The sequence below is a fragment of the Silene latifolia genome, chromosome X, assembly GCF_048544455.1.
Source record: "Silene latifolia isolate original U9 population chromosome X, ASM4854445v1, whole genome shotgun sequence".
NCBI lineage: Eukaryota > Viridiplantae > Streptophyta > Magnoliopsida > Caryophyllales > Caryophyllaceae > Silene > Silene latifolia.
The window spans coordinates 304,470,812-304,493,525 of record NC_133537.1 but is presented as its reverse complement, the minus strand read 5'-3'; the positions used below and the strand labels follow the sequence as shown (position 1 = coordinate 304,493,525).

General features: G+C 41.5%; 1 non-coding gene across 1 annotated transcript; it reads left to right on the top strand.

The window, feature by feature from the left end:
• The first annotated feature begins 6,023 nt into the window (after positions 1 to 6,023).
• Positions 6,024 to 6,130, top strand: LOC141624556 (small nucleolar RNA R71). Its single transcript, XR_012534363.1, has one exon. It is a non-coding gene; the product is annotated as a small nucleolar RNA R71 (small nucleolar RNA).
• Positions 6,131 to 22,714: the final 16,584 nt, after the last annotated feature.

The window sequence follows — 22,714 nt, the reverse complement described above, 5'->3', positions numbered from 1 at the left end:
ATTTCTTTTTGAACATTTTCAAAGTCACCCCAATTAGTAACGAGGGTGCCTTGTATTTGAAGCTTAGGAGTTCTATTTTTGCTCCTTTTTTCATTTGATGCATTTTTGCAAACTTTCTTTCACTTTTCATTTCATTGAACTCAAATTGATTTCTTTTTGTGCCCATTCCCTTTTTGATGACAAAATGTATGGTAGAACATGGATGAATGATGGAAGTATGCATGGTTTCAAGGGTCACCTTGGAATAAACGGTAGCCAAAGAGTTATCACACCACAAGGTACTCTTGACTAGGCCTTAAACCATGGGTCAAAGGATACTAGCATGACACATCCTAGGGTGTTTTACAAGTATTCTAACAAGCAAAGTCTTAAGAATAAAAAGCATCTACTAGGGCCTATATACACTTGTCAAGCTTCCCAAATAGACGGTTTCACAAAATTTTTCTAACCATGCAAACTACATGCCATGATGCAACTAACATATACACATCCTAATGCAAATGATTCTACCAACTAATATGGCATATAAACTAAATGCAATCCTAAGTTCACATTGTTTTACCGCATCAATCAAAATAAAGCCACATAGTCATTAACATAAAGAGGAAAAAGGAGATTGGAAAGATCATACCATGCGGTCTTCAATATCCTCATGTCTCGGATGTGGCGTAGTCAATCAAAGTGAACAAGGATAAACAAACACAATATATACAAGACAATATATACAAAGGAAATGAACTTGTTTTTGGTTTTTCAATTTTTTCAATTTTTATGCTTTTTGAAATTTTTCAATTTTTATGGGTTTTTGAATAAAAGTTAAGTGTTAGAATTCCCATCCCCACACTAATATGGGCATTGTCCTCAATGGCCAAAATGATGGAAATTATGCAAAGATGATGCATGATTTCTATACTAAATGCAATTCTACACTAAGCTACACTACATGATGCATGGTTTTTGTTATGACGGAGAGGATAATTTAGATTACCTCCCGTTGTGTATGCATTAACTTCCCCAAACCAAATAAGACACTATTGCTAATGTCAAAGCATTGGGGTAGTTCATGCACACACTATGCTATGCATGAAACTAGATTGTCATTTTGGATTTTACAAATGGGAACAATAAAGAACACCTCAATGGTACCGAGGTGTGAGTCCTTTGATGTTGCTAGGACTAAACCAACAATGATCAAAATGAAATAAAATACAAAGAGATATAGGCAAACCATGGGAGTGTAGGAGTCTCCAAGGCTAGTCTTCCATCATGCTATCATCATCATCACTTCCCTCATGAGAAGTGGTCACATTGCCACTTTCCTTGGCACTTTCTTCTTCACTTTCTCCATCATCTTGTTCATCATCATCTTCACCATCTCTTTCTCCATCTCCACTTGCTTCTTCCTCAATATTATCATCAATTTCTTCACCATTTCCAACAACCTCATTGTCTTCCACCACGTCCCTAGATGCACCCGGAAACAAGGCTTCTTTATCCGCCCAACTAGGCAAAGGACAAGATGGATCAAGGAGTCCTTGCCTAGCTAAATGTAAGAGGGGAGGATATTGAGCCAAATATGCATTCTTCCGATCTTCATAAGCTTGCTTGTGCATGGCTTGCATAAGAAGAGTGACATAGTCTTTCCCAATTTCAACTCCTTGCGGTTTGAACTCTTCATACACAAAGGGGTAAGGCGGTATAACAATGGAAGAGGAGGGGGTTTCATGATCACCCTTTTGTTGTTGAATAATATACTCGGCCTCTTCGGATAGGGGAAGTAGATAGTTGGTCCGGTGGACACTTAGACGACAAATCTTTGCGGGTAAAGTGAATGATCGAGCCTCACTAGTAAGCCATCCACACTTGGTGTCAAGGGGGTTTTGAGCAACCCACTTGAACTTGTTGATCATCATAGGCATATCAATAAGATGGCCACCTTCCTTTGCCTTGTACTTGCTATCCTTATTGAAATTAGGATCAAAGTGCTTGGCTAGGACCGTGACTAGGCCGCCATTAACAATAACGGTTGTACCATTCTTCCCACTATCAACATGGAGCCATCTATCAACCAATAGCCTCAAAGAATTGAAAGGCTTGGTATGGATTCTTCCGATATTCAAAGCCGATTCAAGGAGAATAAAATCAAGTCTTGTGAAATGATTGGTGTCTTTCCTAGCAATTATGGTATTTCCCACAACTTTGTGCCATACTCTTATGCCCGGATGATGGACCAAAAGAGCACGACAAGCATGAAAATCATCAAATTTCTTCCCGGAGATTGCCTCCCAAAGAGGCTCGGGGTCATACTTTCCATAATGCTTAAAGTATCTCGATTCATCGCTAAGACCCAAAATTTCACCCAATTCCTTAAAGGTAATGCGTCTACTAATGTTAGCTAGACGAAACTCAAGATTTTCCCTATTCTCAACTTTGGTGACTTTTAAAGAACTTAAGAATTCCAAGACAAGGGAGGGGTATGTCAATTCCTTTGTTTCAAACAATTTCTTCAAACCCATGGCATTGAAAAAGGCTTTTGTTTGTTCAAGAACACCCAATTTCTCCAAAGCATCTTTACATATGAATTTGGTGGATTGAATTGATTTCATAGCAAACTTGGCAAATGTCTTTCTATGGGTATCGGAAATAAAAGTTACCTCCGGATAATGCATGAGTTGATCGATTACCGGAGTAGAAGGTGATGCTCCCATAGAAGTTTGTTGTTGTTGTTGTTGCACTTCCAAGTTTGGTGTTGCTACCACCATTGCCAAAGATTTCTTTGTTTGGAGAGCTTTTTGCCTTTGAGAGAGAGCCTTTGCCTTTGGTGCCTTTGTTGCCTTTGTTGCACCCTTTGTCCTTGCCATTTGATGAACTAACCAAGAAAAGAATCAAAAATCTTCAATTTGTAGAATGCCCAAATCGATTTGAAGGTGAAAGGCTTTGCCTTTATGAAATCAAAAATCGACTCAAAGGTTGAAGAATTTGTTCTTGGTTTTGATTTTTAATGAAGATGGAGTGATTGATTTGTTGTTTGAAGGATGGTTTGATTTGATTTTGGTGGATTTTGTTGAGGGTTTTTGTTTTTGTGATGGAGAGGATGAGGGTTTTGATGTTTAGGGTAGTGTTTATGAATGAATGAATGAAGGAATGAAGGTAGGAGGGTATTTGAAGAAGTCGAAATTTTCGAAAACGCAGGGGCAATCCGTGTGGATTAGGCCCAATCCGTGCGGATTCTGCAGCTTCAAAATTTTCAGAAGCTCGCCTAAAGACGGGCGGATTCTTGGGAATCCGCTCGGATTCTTCTGTGATGGGACGGGCGGATTTGCTTCAGGACGGACGGATTCTAGTCCGAGAGAAATTTCTTTGTTTTCTTCAAACAAGAAAGACGGGCGTCTTCTTCACAAGACGGACGGATTCTCAGAGACGGGCGTCTTTCCGAAATACGCTCGGATTCTTCAACATCAAGAAATTTTCAATTTCAGCTCACCAGACGGGCGTCTTCTCGGCAGACGCCGGATTGTTGAAGACGGGCGGATTCTCAGGAATCCGCTCGGATTCTGGTCCTTTGTACCCGGATTCACTTCATTCGTGCACAATGCATTTCCCTTTACCATTCTTCCATTCTTCTTCATTTCTTGTGTTCTTCATTGTGGGGGCACTACTAAGGCATGAATAGCCTAGGAAATTGCCATCCCCACACTAAGGTAAAGCACTACACATCAATTAAAATTGTTAGTCCCTCCCTCACTTCTCTCTTACATGACAATTATTTTGATCAAAGTAAATAAAAATCCAAAAATGACAAAAATGCAATACAAGAATTGAAATGTAAGTTAGGGAGTTAGAAATATTTACAAGTGGTGGTTTAGGGAGGACTCCACCAAACTCTCATTCTTGATGAGATGTCAAGGGGCATGTTCAAGGTGTTGTTGATGTTGCTCAACACCTTGAAGAAGTAGTCAAAAGCTTGTTCATTGTTATGGTAGAGGTCCTCAATAGACCGTTCCCCTTGTTGTTGATCATGATCGATGGCATGCCCAATGTAGGGATTAAAGATCCCTTCAAATTCGTCGTCCCAAAGACCACAAACTTCATTGAGTTGATCATTGAAAATCTCTTGCTTAGATGGAGACAATTCTCCCAATTTCTTCTCTTGGCCAATGAGGCCATCCTCTTCTTCCTTGGTTGATTTTGATGAGCTTTGCAAGCTCTCCTTGTCACAATTCACTTGCTCTTTGAATGGAGCATCTTCAATTTTCTTCCTCCATTGGAGTTCCGATTTCTTCCTTTCATCTTTCCTAAAACTATAATGATCAATCATGAAACATGGCTCATGCAAACGAGGAGCTCTCATGGTCTTGTCAAGATTAAAAGTTATGCTTTCATCTCCCACTTCTAGAGTGAGCTCTCCATGTTTCACATCAATCACCGCACCCGCGGTGTGTAGGAAAGGTCTTCCTAAGATGATTGGAATGTTGGAATCTTCCTCCATATCAACAATGACAAAGTCCACCGGGATGAAAAACTTCCCAATTCGCACGGGGACATCTTCCCATATCCCTAATGGTGTCTTCGTCGATCTATCGGCCATTTGAAGTGTGATATTGGTGCATTTAAGCTCTCCCATTCCCAACCTTTTACTCACCGAGTACGGCATGACACTCACACTAGCCCCTAGATCACATAAGGCTTTGTTGATCGTCGTGTCGCCAATGGTACACGGTATTGAGAAGCTTCCCGGATCCTTTAACTTTGGAGGTGAACTCCCTTGAAGTATTGCACTACTCACCTTAGTGAAGGCGATAGTCTCAAGTTTCCGGATCGACTTCTTCTTTGTGAGGATATCTTTCATGTATTTTGCATAGGCCGGTACGTGGTTGATTAATTCCGTAAAAGGAATTGAGACTTCTAAGTTCTTCACAATCTCCATGAACTTTCCAAGTTGATCATCAAATTTGGGCTTGGCTTGACGACTTGGAAAAGGAAGTCTAATCACAATGGGCTCCTTCTCTTTGGCTTTGTCTTCATTTTTCTTTGAACTTTCTTCTTTTGATGATTCCCCTTCTTTGGGGCTTTGCACAATTTCTTCATTTTCACTAGCTTTCACAACTTCATTCTCAACTTGCTCCTTCGGTGCTTCATATCTTGTACCACTTCTCAAGTGAATGGCACTAACCGTTTCATGTCTAGGGGGATTACTTTGAGGTGGTAATTGCCCCTTTTGTCTTTGTGAGCTTGAAGATGCTAGTTGAGTCAATTGTGTTTCCAACATCTTGGTGTGAGCTAGAATGTTGTTGATGGTGGTGTCTTTTGCTTGGCTATCTTTTTGCATTTGGGTGAAAAATTCTTGTTGATTCTTTTGCATTTGGAGGACCGCTTTTTGGACATCAAAACCTTGGTCATTTTGGTGATTGTATGGATTTTGATTTTGGTAACCTTGGTTTTGATTGTAAAAGGGTCTTTGATTTTGATTTCTCATGGGTGGTGGAGTGTATGTTGTTTGAGGGTTTTGAACATTTTGGCTTTTGTATGAGAGATTTGGATGGAACTTGGTGTTTTCATTGTAAAAATTTGAATAAGGGGTACCACTTTTGTAAGCTTGGAAAGCATTAACTTGTTCGGTTGTTCCCCTACACTCACTTGGGTCATGACCCAAAGTTCCACAATTCTCACATATCCCACTTGGGATTGATGAGGATGCCGTCATGGCATTGACATGATGCTTTGATGTTTTTGAGTTTTCCTCAAGTCTAGCCATAGCTTGTTCAAACTTCAAGTTGATTGTGTCAATGTGAGCACTAAGTTGAGCACCCAATTGAGTAACGGAGTCCACTTCATGCTTTCCTCCTCTAGTAGCCTTGCGAGGTCTACTATATTGTGAATTATGGACCGCCATTTCCTCAATCTTGTTCCATGTTTGATTGTCATCAACTTCGGTGAACATTCCATTTGATCCCATATTGAGAATGTTCCTTGAATCTTCATATAAACCATTCCAAAATTGTTGCACTAAAAACCATTCGCTAAGTCCATGGTGAGGACATGAGCGACAAATACCCTTGAACCGCTCCCAATATTCATACAAAGATTCTTCATCCCTTTGCTTAAAACCCGTAATTTGAGCTCTTAGCATGTTAGTCTTTTCCGGTGGGTAGAATTTTTTGTAGAAAGCTAGAGCTAACTTCTTCCAAGAATCTATTCCAAGGGTGGCCTTATCAAGGCCCTTCAACCATTGCTTTGCGGTGCCGATTAACGAAAAAGGAAATAAGACCCATCTTATTTGGTCTTGAGTCACGCCCGTTTGAGAGATAGCATCACAATAATCGCAAAAGGTTTCCATATGAGAATGAGGGTCCTCACTAGGCATTCCCCCGAATTGGCTCTTCTCAACTAGTTGGATGAAGGCGGACTTGGCAATAAAATTACCGGTGAGATGTTGCGGTGTAGGAGTACTATTTGGTAGATTCTCCTCGGTGGGTATAGAGTGTGACGAGAATTTAGGCATTGTAGGTGGATTTTGTGGGATATTGTGTAATGGGTTTTCTTCTCCTTCTATTGCGAAAGGATTGACAAACTCACTAGTGGGTTGAACAACTTCACCAACACCTCTCAAATTCCTCCTAACAAGTCTCCTATTATTCGTCAAGGTTCTTTCGATTTCACGGTCAAAAGGTAACAAATCACCTTGTAACCTTCTAGACATGCAAAATATCAAACAACTCGAAAACAATTAGAACAAACCTTGAGGAGTTTTACTTCCCCAAGGTGAAAAAGACACAACTAATAACAATAAAAGAAATCTTAAATCAATTAAACACCGTCCCAACACGGCGCCATTTTTGATCGAGGCCATTTCGTGTTCACAATTAAGTATATGTGGTCGTTGGTCAATGGTCGATACAAAACACAATTTATACTTCACAAACAACTCTACAATTAGTAAAGAGGCAAGTAAAGGTCGGATCCCAAGGGACGGGTATTGAAATGAGAATTCTATTGTAACTAGTAGTGTCTAGGGGTGTCACAAATTGGGTTGATGTAGAAGGTCACTAAACTAAAATAGCAATGAAAATAAACTAGCAAGATGAATAAAATAAGGGGTGTAAACAATTGATTAAAAGCACTAGGGTGTCATGGGTTCATAGGGGAATCATGGGATATGATCATACAAACATGTTCTCAAATTATAAGCAAGCAATTATTGTTGTGATGGATTGAGTTGGGTTATATCTTACAATCCTAGGAAAGTTTGGGTCCCTGAGCCGAATCGATTAGATTGTACAACACCTACAAGTCGACTTAATCTTTCCTACTCAACACATGCATGGTCTAACAAGACTCGAGTTGGGTTATGTCTTACAAGTCAAGTTGAAAGGATAGAAGATGATAGTAAATGCAAGGATTCATAGGCTTAGCATTTCATCAAATATAACATGTGCATGTATTAAGATCAAAACAAGCAAGCAAATAAGATATGAAAGCATATTGATTTAAGCATGAATCATTCCCCATGTTGGTTTCCCTAATCACCCATTAAACCCTAGCTAAGAGACTACTCACTCATTATCATGTTGATCATGCTAGAAAGGTTGTCAATCATACTAACATAATGAAACATGATGAATAAATGAAAGTAATTAACAATAATTAAAAAGGGATTAAGAGATTATACCTACTAATGATTCCAATAATAAAGCAAGAATAATAGAAGTACTTGAATCCTAGATTGAGAGGTTGTCAATCTCCCAATAATAACCCAAATAATCTTCAATTACCCAAAATAAAGGAAGAACAAGAGAGAGATTAAAGAACTAAAACTTGGATTAAAACTTGATTAATACTTGATTACAATATTGAAGAGAGATTTGATTGATATTAACTACACTAATTATTGATAAGAAGAACATGCTCCTCTAATTAGCCTAATGGGGTATTTATAGTAAAAATTAGGGAGGATGCATTAGGGTTAACTAAGGGCTAAACTAGTAATTACACTTTTTAAGTTGAGCAAGGAGGAGCCGGTATTTTCTGAGAGAAGGGCTTCTCTTTTCGTAGCTTGAAGAATGAAATCCGTCTTTGCATCTTTGAAATCCGTGCGGATTAGAGTCGGGACGGCCGGATTTGGGCTGGGCAATCCGAGCGGATTCGGAGAGGGACGCCGGATTGTTGAGGGGAATCCGAGCGGATTCCAAGGAGGGACGCTCGGATTGTTGAGGACGGACGGACGGATTGTCTGCAATCCGTTCGGATTGTTGGTCAGCGTCAATTCTTCTTCTTTTTCTTCCCTTTTCTTCATAAATTCCTTGGGGATTTCCTTGGGGACGCAAGGATCCTTTCTCAACATTGTTCTTCTACTATGATATGTACAAAGGCCTTCTAGTCTTGTCTCTTCTTGATGCTTGGTCATTGAATACAATCAATTTAGCCTCGTTTTGCCATGAAAATGCAAGATTCTTACTCCTTTCCTACCAAGGGATCAAAATCTCAAAGAATATGCAAAACAAAGAACTAAAGATAAGAAATGACCCAAATAGGCACTAAAAAGCATGGAAACAATGGTAATTCGGGGGCTAAATATGCGCCAATTATGGTCACATCAGCTGCGTCTGTTCCTGACCTGAATTCTGGCTGTGAAGCCGGAATTGCATGTCAGTAATGCTCATTGGTAATTTAAATGCTTGATTAATGATATTTGACTCGGATAGAAGTGATTTAACATATTATTTACATGTGAATTGGTCATAAAAACAATAAAACATGGACGGAACTAAATAGGATGAATTATTTACAAGATTAATGAGGTTAATTATGAGAATTAAACAAACTAATAAAATTAATTAGGTTAAACATGTTATTAATGACGAACTAATGATGGCAACGATAAATTACAGATGCAAATATATCAATGGTGAATTCCAGAGACTCAATATGGATGAATCGAATCTCTAAAACCCGAATTGATTTTAATGACGAAAACCCGCAAATATGAATTATAAGGGATTTAAGTCGGGATCGGAATTAAAAAGATGAATTAAATAATAAAGATTTAGATGTTAAGATTATCATGTTAGAAATACCGTGTCAGTGAACAATGAACAATTGAAAACAAAATAAAACATACAGACGAATCAAAAGACGAAGGAAGAAGAAAGGAAGCACGAACTGCGGCAGCCTCAGGAAGAGGCGCAGCAGTTGCTGCGTCCTTTCTCGACGTTTGTCTCCTGATAATCCGTAAAAAGGGTTTGAAATAAGGTTTTACAAATTGGTTTTAAGCGTATTTTCGACATAAATCTTACAATGATGATTAAAAAAATAAAAAAAAACAATAATAAAAGAAGGATTTACACCCTCAGACTTACATGTTTGACGAAGCGAGATTGACTAAGTTAACGTTTAGTGATGCTCGACTCGAATGTACGACGAAAGTGCCCTCTTAGAGGAATTAAACAGATTGATTAAGTTGATTGATTGTGGAGTTGGTCAAATTGGTCGGTCATGCAAACGAGGCTGGTACTCAGAAAGATCCGAGCTTACGTGGTCAAATGTTTAAGCACGTAGACGCCAAAAAGTAATAACGTGGTCTAGAATGCAAAGGGAGAAGAGAAGGGCGGACACTCGCGTGAGAAATATGTGAGATCGAAAGTCTCTATTTATACTAATCACACGACATAAATTAGGGTTTTCGGAGAAACTTTGGAAGTGAATCTCGAAAAGATACGAAAAATACGCAGAAAAGGACTGAGGAAGAGGCGCAACTAGCACTGCGTCTCTTGGAAGAGGCGCAGCACCTGCTGCACCTTTTCCTCAGTGGTTTCCTCCTGCGGAAGAAAGTTTTCCGTGTTTCTATTATGGAATAGCGGATTAATCTTATTTCCTTAATATTTTATATGATAATTTCGGGATATATTTTACCGAAGATTAAAAGATTAAAAAATATGGAATAGAAATATCCGGAACATTCCAGAATATTCTGGCTCGGCATTTTAAACGGTTATTAGAAAATGAAGACGGTTTTTGACCCGGACTCCAAATGTACTCTAATTACTGCCAAAACGACCGTATCGGCGCGTAGATGACGACTATGAGGTAGACACAAGTGTTTGAGCGATCACTTGACGATAAACTTACGAACTGTCATAAATCGTTCCGTGTACCAAATATGCGGCCCAATCATCATCGGGTGGTTTGCGGAAGGTGCAGAAATGAGGTATCTACAGGCTTCATATGGGCGTGGCCATGGGAGTGGTAGCAGTTGCTGGGGAATGACCTATTTTAACTGTGGCGGTGTAGGCCATAAGAGACATGATTGCACCAGTGCGGTGAGTGGGGGTTTCCAGAGGCTGTTATAGGGGAGCTTTTCACAGGGTCCTGCACAGAGTTATGCGAGTAACAGACCGGCTGGGTAATGGAACAACCGGGGAGGTCAGAACAAGAACGGTGGGGGTAACCGCAATGGCGGTAATTCTTATCAGAAACCAGCTACGAACACCAACAACAACCAGGGGTCGGGTGCTAAGCCGACTACCTCAGCTAGTACTGTCCAGGGAGGTGGGCAGAAGACCGATGGCAAGTCATGTTTATGATGGAGAAGAAAGCAGTTGAGGACGATGCTCATGTTATCACTGGTACTTTTCTTGTTAATGATGTTTATACCTTTGTTTTGTTTGATTCGGGGGCGTCACAGTCGTTTGTATCTTCGAGTCATGTTAAAAGGTTGGGTTTGAGAGAGTATGAGTCTGTAAGAGAGAAAGTTTTTATACCTTCGGGTGAGTCTATATCGTGTGGGAGGTTGTATAGAGGTGTATCCTTGATAGTTGGGCAAGTTGATCTACCTGTAGACTTGTTAGAGTTTCCCTTTGACGGTTTTGAGATGATAGTCGGGATGGATTGGTTTGGAAAGTACAAAGCTAAGATAGATTGTCATCAAAAGAAAGTTTCTCTGAGAGGTCCTAAGGGGATTAGTGTGTCTTATCGTGGGTTTGTTGTCAAACCCAAAGTTAAGTTGATTACAGTTGTGACCTTGAAGTCTTATCTGAGGAAAGGGTGCCCGTTGATATTGTGCCATGTGAGGGATCATAGAGTTGAGAGTCCGACAGTTAAGCAGATACCAGTTGTGGGAAAGTTTCCAGATGTCTTTCCAGAGGAGATTCCGGGGTTGCCACCAAAGAGGGAGATAGATTTCAGTGTTGAGTTGAAACCGGGGACGGGGCCAATCTCTAAGGCACCGTACTGTATGGGTCCTAAGGAGTTGGAGGAGCTAAGGAAGCAGTTAGATGATCTGATTGAGAGGGGATACATTAGATCTAGTGTATCACCGTGGGGAGCACCAGTTCTGTTTGTGAAAAGGAAAGATGGGAGCCTGAGGTTGTGCATAGATTAGAGGGAGCTGAACAGTGTGACGGTGAAGAACAAGTATCCTTTGCCAAGGATTGATGATTTTTTTGATCAGTTGAGTGGTGCAGCAGTCTTTTCTAAGATTGATTTGAGGTCGGGGTACCATCAGGTGAAGATTAGAGAGGACATACCAAAGACAGCTTTCACGTCGAGGTATGGGTTATCTAATGTACCAGCTGTGTTTATGGATTTGATGAACCGAGTCTTCAGTCAGTTCTTGGACAAGTTTGTGGTGGTTTTCATAGATGACATCTCAGTCTTTTCTAAGACTAAGGAGGAGCATGAGGAGCATCTGAGGATTGTGTTGCAGACATTGAGGGAACATGAGTTTTATGCAAAGTTGTCCAAGTGTGAGTGTAACACCCCCATACTCCAAGTGCCTTACCAGGACCACCCAGGTATAAGGATGTTACCATCTCGGGTCCCCGAGGCAATGATAATCAAATAAACAATAACGAAACAACATTTAAATATAAATACTTTAGCGAAAGGTTACAATCTCAAAACCAAAACCAAAATACGAATATATGTCCTCAAACCAACTGTCTAAACAGCTAACTGAAAAGTTTATTAAACTACTAGCTACAGCGGAAGACTTCTATCATCAGACGGTGGCACATCCCAGCTATCCCAGTAACTCGACTCATACCTGCTCAACAACTGCTCACCATCCCCGAATGGATCACCACAGTTTTTAAAAACAATAACCGGGGTCAGTACTAATCACACAATTTATATAACCAACAGTACAGTAAACAACACAGCTCAAACAGTCACACACAATCACCCACTCCAATCAATCTCCGACACCGACTGTCAACTGGACCAGCCCTGCCAGTGGGGGACCGCAGCCGTACCCACCAAATCCCCGCTCATCATACCGAGCGATAACCCTGTCCCATTAATGTGCACATCCCCTCCCGTGGCGGGTTCCACGGAGGGCGAAACTAGGGCGTGAAGCCACTCTCGCAAGTGACTCCACTCAGCAGAGAACGCGTCTCGAGAATAAGAGACAAACAATCACAACCATCAACAACAATCAATCAACAACCGTCATAAAACCATTACGATAATAATCAGCAATTATACAACACCAACAATGCATTATGGGACTAATACTGAGTAGGGAAACCCTACCTGGAAAGCACAACACAATCAGACGATCTCACAGCTGATATCAAAACGCTTCCTCTACGAATTCTCCTCCTAACATACAAACATATAATCACTACCAATCATACAAAACAACAAAACCCCCAAATCCCCATATTAGGGTTTAACCAACTTTAAGGAAACATTATAAAAACGGTACGTAGGTCTTACCCTCGACGCAAGGATCACAAAGGTTTCAAGAAAGGTAAAATCCGACCTTCCAAGCTCCGGGATTTGCCAACAATGCGATTAAAGCGAATGACGTAGTTTGATTTCTCTTTTCACAGTAATTAGGTTTTAAAAAGTGTTTAAAGAACAATGACGGAAGTAATATATACTCTAATCGCATTATTAACAAAACCCGAGAAATCATCCCCCGTAAACCGGCTACTCGATCGAGTAGCTAAGGTACTCGATCGAGTGCCCCCTTACTCGATCGAGTATCCACGTTACTCGATCGAGTACCCAACAGGTCAGAAACTATTTTAAACTGCAACTCACCCTTACTCGACAGAGTAAGGCCTACTCGATAGAGTACCCAGAGACTCATAACTACTTAGTATTATAGTCTTCCCTCCTTAAAAAGAACTTCGTCCCCGAAGTTCAAACCACAATAAAACAAAGACTCACACTACAACACTCCCGACTCAACAACCAAAATAAACTCAACATAAAACATGTTACTAACCCAAATTCAACCCGACTCAACGACAACAACTATACCGACATAACATAAAAAGGGCATAAAAACTCATAAAAACTCTTTGCGATCATCTCCTACCCCCCTAGAAGAAACAAGGTTACGTCCCCGTAACCATACATACCTGATCAAAAAGGAAAGGGTAACGCTCTCTCATGGCATCCTCTGCCTCCCATATAGCTTCCTCAGTCTCGTGGTTAGACCAAAGGATCTTAAGCAAAACTGTCTCACCACTCCTAGTCTTCCTAACCTTCCGGTCAAGAATCTGCTTAGGTACCTCAAGATATGATAAGGACTCATCTAGCTTTAAGCTCTCTGCCTCTAACACATGTGACGGGTCACTCACGTACTTCCGCAGCTGCGATACATGAAACACATTATGCACTCTCTCTAATGCAGCTGGTAAAGACAGACGATATGCAACCTCTCCAACCCGCTCTAAGATCTCATAAGGCCCGATGAACTTCTGGCTCAGCTTGCCTTTCTTCCCAAATCTCATAACCCCACGCATAGGAGACACTTTTAGAAGAACCTTGTCCCCAACCTGAAACTCTATATCCCGGCGATGTAGATCTGCATAACTCTTTTGCCTATCCTGAGCTGCTCTCATCCGTTCCCTGATCATCTTTATCTGTTCAACCATCTCATGTACCATCTATGGTCCTAGAACCACTCCCTCAGCACTGTCGTCCCAACAAATCGGACTCCTACATCTCCTCCCATATAAAGCCTCAAACGGTGCCATGCCAATACTAGTGTGATAGCTGTTGTTGTAAGAAAACTCTATCAAATCCAACCTCTGTTCCCAGCTACCACCAAAGTCCATCACACAAGCTCATAACAAATCCTCAAGGGTTTTGATTGTTCTCTCAGTCTGACCGTCTGTCGCAGGATGAAAAGTTGTGCTCATCTTTAAAGTTGTTCCCAAAGATTCCTGCAACTCTTTCCAAAACCTTGAGATAAATCTCGCATCTCTGTCAGACACTATGTCCTTAGGGACTCCATGTAACTTTAGCACATTCTTTCGATAAGCCATTGCTAATTGTGTTTTAGTCCATGTATCTTTCATTGGCACAAAGTGAGCTGACTTTGTCAGTCGATCCACTATTACCCATATCATGTTGTTACCCTGTTGACTCTTTGGCAAACCCACGATAAAATCCATAGAAATGGATTCCCACTTCCACTCAGGTACCTCTAAAGACTGAATCTTACCTTGTGGTCGTCGCTGTTCCCCTTTAACTCTCCGGCATGTCAAACAACGGCCACAAACTCACTGTTTCTTTCTTCATCCTGTGCCACCAAAACGTGTTCTTCAAATCCTTGTATAGCTTGTCACCACCTGGATGTACTGAATACGGTGTACAATGTGCCTCTGTCATGATTGTCTTTTTCAGCTCCTCATCATTAGGGACACACCACCTACCATCGAACCTCAAACTACCATCTGTATGAATAGAGAATCGGGACACTGTCCCTTTCTCTACTCCAGCTTTCCACTCAACCATATTAGGATCTAAAGCCTATTTACCTCGAATATCATTATAAAGATCAGGTTGTACTGTCAAATCTCCCACAGCATCCCTTCTCTGCATCATATGTATCCCAAACTTCCCCACCTCATCTCTCAATCTCATCAAAGATAGAGCTGTACACATAGAATGTACACTCTTCCTACTCAAATCATCTGCGACAACATTGGATTTCCCTTCATGGTAGATAATATCCATGTCATAATCGCCAATCAGCTCCATCCACCTCCTCTGTCTCATGTTCAACTCCTTTTGAGTGAAGATGTACTTGAGACTTTTGTGATCCGAAAATACCTTAAAGGTCTCCCCATAAAGGTAATGTCTCCAAATCTTGAGAGCAAACACCACTGCACCCAACTCTAGATCATGTGTAGGATAGTTCTCCTCATACGGCTTCAATTGCCTAGAAGTCTAGGCAATCACCTTACCGTTCTGCATCAACACATATCCTAACCCATTATTTGAGGCATCTGTATATACCTCAAAGTTCTCGATCCCTTCAGGCAATGCTAAGATAGGAGTTGTGGTCAAACGCTCCTTTAATGTTTGGAACGCCTTCTCACAACTCTCATCCCAACGAAACCTGTTCTCTTTCCTCATCAAAGCTGTCATAGGTCTAGCTATCTTGGAGAAATCTTTCACAAACCGTCTGTAGTATCCAGCTAAACCCAAGAAACTCCTGATCTAAGCAACATTCTTTGGTGCTTCCCACTTTGTCACTGCCTCAATCTTCGCCGGATCCACAGCTACTCCCTCCTTAGAGATCACATGCCCCAGAAAAGCAACTTTCTCTAACCAGAACTCACACTTGGACAGCTTAGCATATAACTCATGCTCCCTCAAAGTCTGCAACACAATCCTCAGATGCTCCTCATGGTCCTCCTTAGTCTTAGAGTAGACTAAGATGTCATCGATAATCACCACCACAAACTTGTCCAAAAACTGTCTGAAGATTCTGTTCATCAAATCCATAAACACAGCCGGTGCATTAGATAACCCAAACGGCATCACCACATACTCATAATGGCCATACTTCGACGTGAAGGCTGTCTTTGGTATGTCCACCTCTCTAATCTTCACCTGATGGTATCCCGACCTCAAATCAATCTTAGAAAAGACTGATGCACCACTCAACTGATCAAACAGGTCGTCTATCCTTGGCAAAGGATACTTGTTCTTCACAGTCACTCGGTTCAGCTCCCTGTAGTCTATGCACAACCTCAAACTCCCATCTTTCTTTTTCACAAAAAGAACTGGTTCTCCCTACGGCGATACACTAGGTCTAATGTATCCCTTCTCTATCAGATCATCTAACTGTTTCCTAAGCTCCTCCATTTCCTTAGGACCCATCCGGTACGGTGCCTTAGAGATTGGCCCCGTCCCCGGTTTCAAATTAACGGTGAAATCTATCTCCCTCTTCGGTGGCAACCCCGGAATCTCCTCTGGAAAAAACATCTCGCAAACTCTCCCACCACCGTATCCGATCAATCGTCGGACTCTCTATCCGGTCATCTCTCACATGGCACAAGATCAAAGGACATCCCTTCCTCGGATAAGACTTCAAGGTGACAAACAATCAACTTAAATTTGGGTTTGACTAGAAACCCACGATAAGACACACTAACACCCTTAGGCCCTCTCAAAGACACTTTCTTTTGATGACAGTCTATCTTAGCTTTATACTTTCCCAACCAATCCATCCCGACTATCATCTCAAAACCGTCAAAAGGAAACTCTAGCAAGTCTACAGGTAGATCAACTTGCCCAACTATCATAGACACATCTCTAAACAACCTCCCACATGATACAGACTCACCCGAAGGTATAAAAACTTTCTCACTTACAGACTCATACACCCTCAAACCCAACCGTTTAACATGACTCGAAGATACAAATGACTGAGACGCCCCCGAATCAAACAAAACAAAGGTATGAATACCGTTAACAAGAATAGTACCAGTGATAACATGTGCATCATCCTCAGCTGCTTTCTTGTCCATCATGAACAGCTTTCCACTGGTCTTCTGTCCACCTCCCTGGACAGTACTAGCTGATGTGGTCGGCTTAGCACCCGACCCCTGATTGTTGTTGTTGTTCGTGGCTGGTTTCTGATAAGAATTACCGCCATTGCGGTTACCTCCACCCTGATAGCTCTGACTTCCCCGGTTAGACCATGACCCAGACGGTCTATTGCTCGCATAACTCTGTGCAGGTCCCCGAGAATAGCTTCCCCGAGCCGATCCCTGAAAAGCTCCAGGCATACTCGTGCACTCATGTCTCTTGTGGCCTACACCGCCACAGCCATAGCAGGTCATCCCCCAACTACCACTACCACTCACACGGCCACGCCCAAAGGAAGCCCCAGCACTGAACCCTGACCCAGCAGAAAACCCTTTTGCTTGATTGTGGTTGCCTTTCTTGTGACTAGATTGGCCTCCACCCTTACTCTCCGCCTTTCTTTTCTCAACACCCACTTTCTCCTGAGCCATCTCCACTAACCTCTCAGCTCTCCCAGCCCTCTCATAAGCTTCCTTAACATCAGTAAGGACTCCTACAGGTAGCTTATCTATGATCTTAGGGGTCAACCCTCTCTCAAACCTCAGCGCCAGGTTCTCCTCACTCAAACCCATATCCTCAGCATACCTAGACTTCTCATTAAACTGTTTGTAGTACTCATCAATTGACATATCAGATGTCATCTTAAACCCATCAAACTCCTCTCTCAGCTTACTCCTCACATGCTCCGGTACAAACTCTTTCCTCATAGCCCTCCGAAACTCTTCCCAAGGTATAGCAGGTAAGCCCTGGTTCGCATACATCTCCCTGGCACTCACCTTCACCTTATCCCACCACTCGCCAGCTGCTTCCCTTAGGTAGAACACAGCTTGTTATACTCTCATCTCATCAGGAAAATGAACCAGGTCTAGTATATTCTCCATCTCACGATGCCAGTTGTCAAGAAGGTTTAGTTCCCCGGTCCCCTTGGACTCTTTTGGGTTGAACCTCGATATATAAAGGCTGATCTTAGAGTGATCAACCTCCTTATCCTTTCCCACTTTCTTTTAGGCCTCCGTAAGAGCATCTTGATGCTCCAACATCATAACGATATCATCTACGTTCATGGTCTCAGCTCTCGCATAATAAGCGTTTCTCTTGGGCGGCATCTTGAAACTATATAATAAAGGGTAGACATAAACATGTGCACTAAAACCTCAAAACACGAAAGCGGACTGCCCAGAACACACTCGATCGAGTGCCCAAACCTACTCGATCGAGTAAGAGGCTACTCGATCGAGTGCCCCCCATACTCGATCGAGTGCCTCGACATCAGACCACAAACAGACCTTCTCATCTCTAACATACTCGACCGAGTAGCCAGGCTACTCGATCGAGTGACCCCCTACTCGATCGAGTGCCTGAGGTACTCGATCGAGTGCCCAAAAACACGATTCTGGTTGCAAAATCGTCAAATATCCACTCGATCGAGTCAGACCCACTCGATCGAGTCATGCTAACTCTAATATGCTACCCGCATGTTATATCATATCCCAACATATTCTATGCAACTTTATAACTCGACATATAAAATAACTAAGCATGCATTTCTACCAAGCTTTTCATATGATCAACAAATCAACGATATCATATTATCAAACGCCACGTAGTAAACAACCAACATGCTTCTTGTCCAAACAACAGTTCTATATACTTCACCAACCTTTCATGCACAAACTCAACCTTCTACTCCAAAGATCCAACAATTACAGCATACATCTCCACATTCACATACAAACTAACAAACATCACATACGACCTTGACAAATTATAATACTTCGTATTTATAAGTCTTGGGGTACTCTATCGAGTAGGCCTTACTCTGTCGAGTAAGGGTAAGTTGCGTTTTAGAAAAGTTTCTGACCTGTTGGGTACTCGATCGAGTAACTAGGATACTCGATCGAGTAAGGGGGTACTCGATCGAGTACCTTGGGTACTCGATCGAGTGTCCGGTTTTACGGGGAGTTTTCTCGGGTTTTATTAATTATGCGATTAAGGTATATAAGCTTTGTCGTCATTATTCTAAATCACTTTTGCAAAACCTAAATTACTGTTTAAGAGAGAAAGCAAGCAAGTCTTCATCCTAATCGCATTATTAGCAATCCCCGGAGTTTGGAAGGTCAGTTCTTAGCGTTGGTTATACCGTTGAGTTCCTTGCGTCAGGGGTAAGATCTATTTACCCTTTTTATTGTCTTTCCTTTGATTTGGTTAAACCCTAATTTAGAGATTTGGGGGTTTCTGTGTAGTATGTGATTTGGTAGCCTTTATATGTTGTATGATAGGAGGAGGGTTCATAGAGGAAGCTTTTTGATTCAGCAGTAGAGACCGTCTGATTGTGTGCTTACCAGGTAGGATTTCCTACTCAGTATTAGTCCCATAATGGGATATTGGTTGATGTGTTGTGTTTGGTTGTTTGATATAGTAATTGTATTGTGATTGTGGTTGTGATCGTTGTCTATGGTTCGCGAGGCGTGGCCTCGGCTGAGTGGGGTCACTTGCGGGAGTGGCTTCACGCCCTAGTTTCGCCTTCTGTGGAACCCGCCACCGAAGGGATGTGCACATTAATGGACAGGGTTATCGCTCTCTATGTGGGGCGGGGATTTGGTGGGTACGGCTGCGTCCCCCATCGCGAGGGCTGGTCCAAAGGTGGACGATCGATGATTGAGATGATTGGATTTGGTGTGATTGTGTGTGTGTGACATTTAAGCTGTCTGTTTATCTTATTGTTAATATATATTGAGTTGCGTGATTAGTACTCGACCCCCGGTGTTGTTTTGTAAACTGCGGTGATCCATTCGGGATGGTGAGCGATATGGAGCAGTATTGAGATGAGTACGGGATAGCTGGGATGGCCACGACATGATGATAGGAGTCTTCCGCTGTAGCTTATTAGTTATTTACATTTCAGTTAGAACAGTCAGTTTGAGGACATGTATTACACATTTGGTTTGGTTTGAGAATTGTAACTCTTCGCTAAGTATTTATATTTAAACGTTGTTTCTTCATTGTTTATTTGATTATCATTGCCTCGGGTAACCGAGATGGTAATGTCTTCATACCTGAGTGGTCCTGGTAAGGCACTTGGAGTATGGGGGTGTTACACATATACCCCCCATGTGACCGGTTCAAAATTGTAAGGCGAGTTCGCGACTTTAGGACGTCTCCCAAGCCTTTGCATTAGCTTCTACAACCTTTACCCCGGGTTCATTTTAATTGACTCCCTATATTCATTAAGTTCATTGGTTACAGGTTTCAGGATCGTCGCTCTGATACCATTTTGTAACACCCCCATACTCCAAGTGCCTTACCAGGACCACCCAGGTATAAGGATGTTACCATCTCGGTTACCCGAGGCAATGATAATCAAATAAACAATAACGGAACAACATTTAAATATAAATACTTTAGCGAAAAGTTACAATCTCAAAACCAAAACCAAAATACGAATACATGTCCTCAAACCAACTGTCTAAACAGCTAACTGAAAAGTTTATTAAACTACTAGCTACAGCGGAAGACTTCTATCATTAGACGGTGGCACATCCCAGCTATCCCAGTAACTCGACTCATACCTGCTCAACAACTGCTCACCATCCCCGAATGGATCACCACAGTTTTTAAAAACATTAACCGGGGTCAGTACTAATCACACAATTTATATAACCAACAGTACAGTAAACAACACAGCTCAAACAGTCACACACAATCACCCACTCCAATCAATCTCCGACATCGACTGTCCACTGGACCAGCCCTGCCAGTGGGGGACCGCAGCCGTACCCACCAAATCCCCGCTCATCATACCGAGCGATAACCCTGTCCCATTAATGTGCACATCCCCTCCCGTGGTGGGTTCCACGGAGGGCGAAACTAGGGCGTGACGCCACTCCCGCAAGTGACTCCACTCAGCCGAGAACGCATCTCGAGAACCAGAGACAAACAATCACAACCATCAACAACAATCAATCAACAACCGTCATAAAACCATTACGATAAGAATCAGCAATTACACAACACCAAGAATGCATTATGGGACTAATACTGAGTAGGGAAATCCTACCTGGAAAGCACAACACAATCAGACGATCTCACAGCTGATATCAAAACGCTTCCTCTACGAATCCTCCTCCTAACATACAAACATATAATCACTACCAATCATACAAAACAACAAAACCCCCAAATCCCCATATTAGGGTTTAACCAACTTTAAGGAAACATTATAAAAACGGTACGTAGGTCGTACCCTCGACGCAAGGATCACAAAGGTATCAAGAAAGGTAAAATCCGACCTTCCAAGCTCCGGGATTTGCCAACAATGCGATTAAAGCGAATGACGTAGTTTGATTTCTCCTTTCACAGTAATTAGGTTTTAAAAAGTGTTTAAAGAACAATGACGGAAGTAATATATACTCTAATCGCATTATTAACAAAACCCGAGAAATCATCCCCCGTAAACCGACTACTCGATCGAGTAGCTAAGGTACTCGATCGAGTGCCCCCTTACTCGATCGAGTATCCACGTTACTCGATCGAGTACCTAACAGGTAAGAAACTATTTTAAACTGCAACTCACCCTTACTCGACAGAGTAAGGCCTACTTGATAGAGTACCCAGAGACTCATAACTACGTAGTATTACAGTGAGTTCTGGTTGGAGAAAGTTGCTTTTCTGGGGCATGTGATTTCAAAGGAAGGGGTAGCTGTGGATCCTGCAAAGATTGAGGCAGTTACCAAGTGGGAAGCACCGAAGAATGTAGCTGAAATCAAGAGTTTCTTGGGTTTAGCAGGGTATTATCGACGGTTCGTGAAATATTTCTCCAAGATTTCTAGACCTATGACAGCTTTGATGAGGAAAGAAAACAGGTTTCGTTGGGATGAAAGTTGTGAGACGGCGTTCCAAACATTAAAGGAGCGTTTGACCACAGCTCCAATCTTGGCATTGCCTGAAGGGAGTGAGAACTTTGAGGTGTTTACGGATGCTTCAAAGAATGGGTTGTTGGAGCTTGTGTCCTCCACAAATTAGTGTGATAACATTTTTAAATCTCTTACAGGTTCACAAGGATATACTTCGTATATTTAATCAGTTGATTAACGTTTACCTAATAACGGTTGGCTTGCTAGAAAGTTTGACGTTATTATCATACAGATGGCGGTGATCAACTGGTCCCTAAAGGACACACCTATAGGATGTGTTTGAGAGATGTGATTATAGAAATATGACCACATTGATGCCTAATATGACTAAACAGTTAGTCAATGTGTTGATGAGACAATTATTTAATGAAGATTAAATAATATTAGTTGAGACGAATTAATCACAATTAAGTAAATTGAATATAATAAGTTATATTTAATTAAATGTATGTAATGTTAGCTTGAACGAATTAATCTGTTAATTCGTAATTAAATGTAATCGGTTATATTTAATATCAACAAGATGAATGTGTCATAGTGGTAATAGTGAGGGTACACAAACCAAGAGGTCATGGGTTCGATCCTCACAAGATGACAATTTAACACATTTTATACATTTTTGGAATAACCAAAATAAGGAAATAAATCTCCTTATTTCGGTTATATGGGCCGAAAATAAGGAAGAAAATATCAACCCTATTACTAACCTAATTCACGGTTTAAGTAGGTAAGAGGGAGATTATTTTTAGACCTAATTTTTCTACTCATTCTCTTGCCTCTTCTCATAAGTAAAAAACACAAAAACCTAAATTTTTACAGAAAATTTTGGATCGATTCTAGCATAATCAAAGGGCATATCTCATATCGTCTTGGGTGCAACTGATAGGCGAATATCTGTTTTGATATTGTTCTTAGGCCGTATTTGCTAGGACCGAAGGTTAATTCTGAATCCTTTACTTTTGTTTATG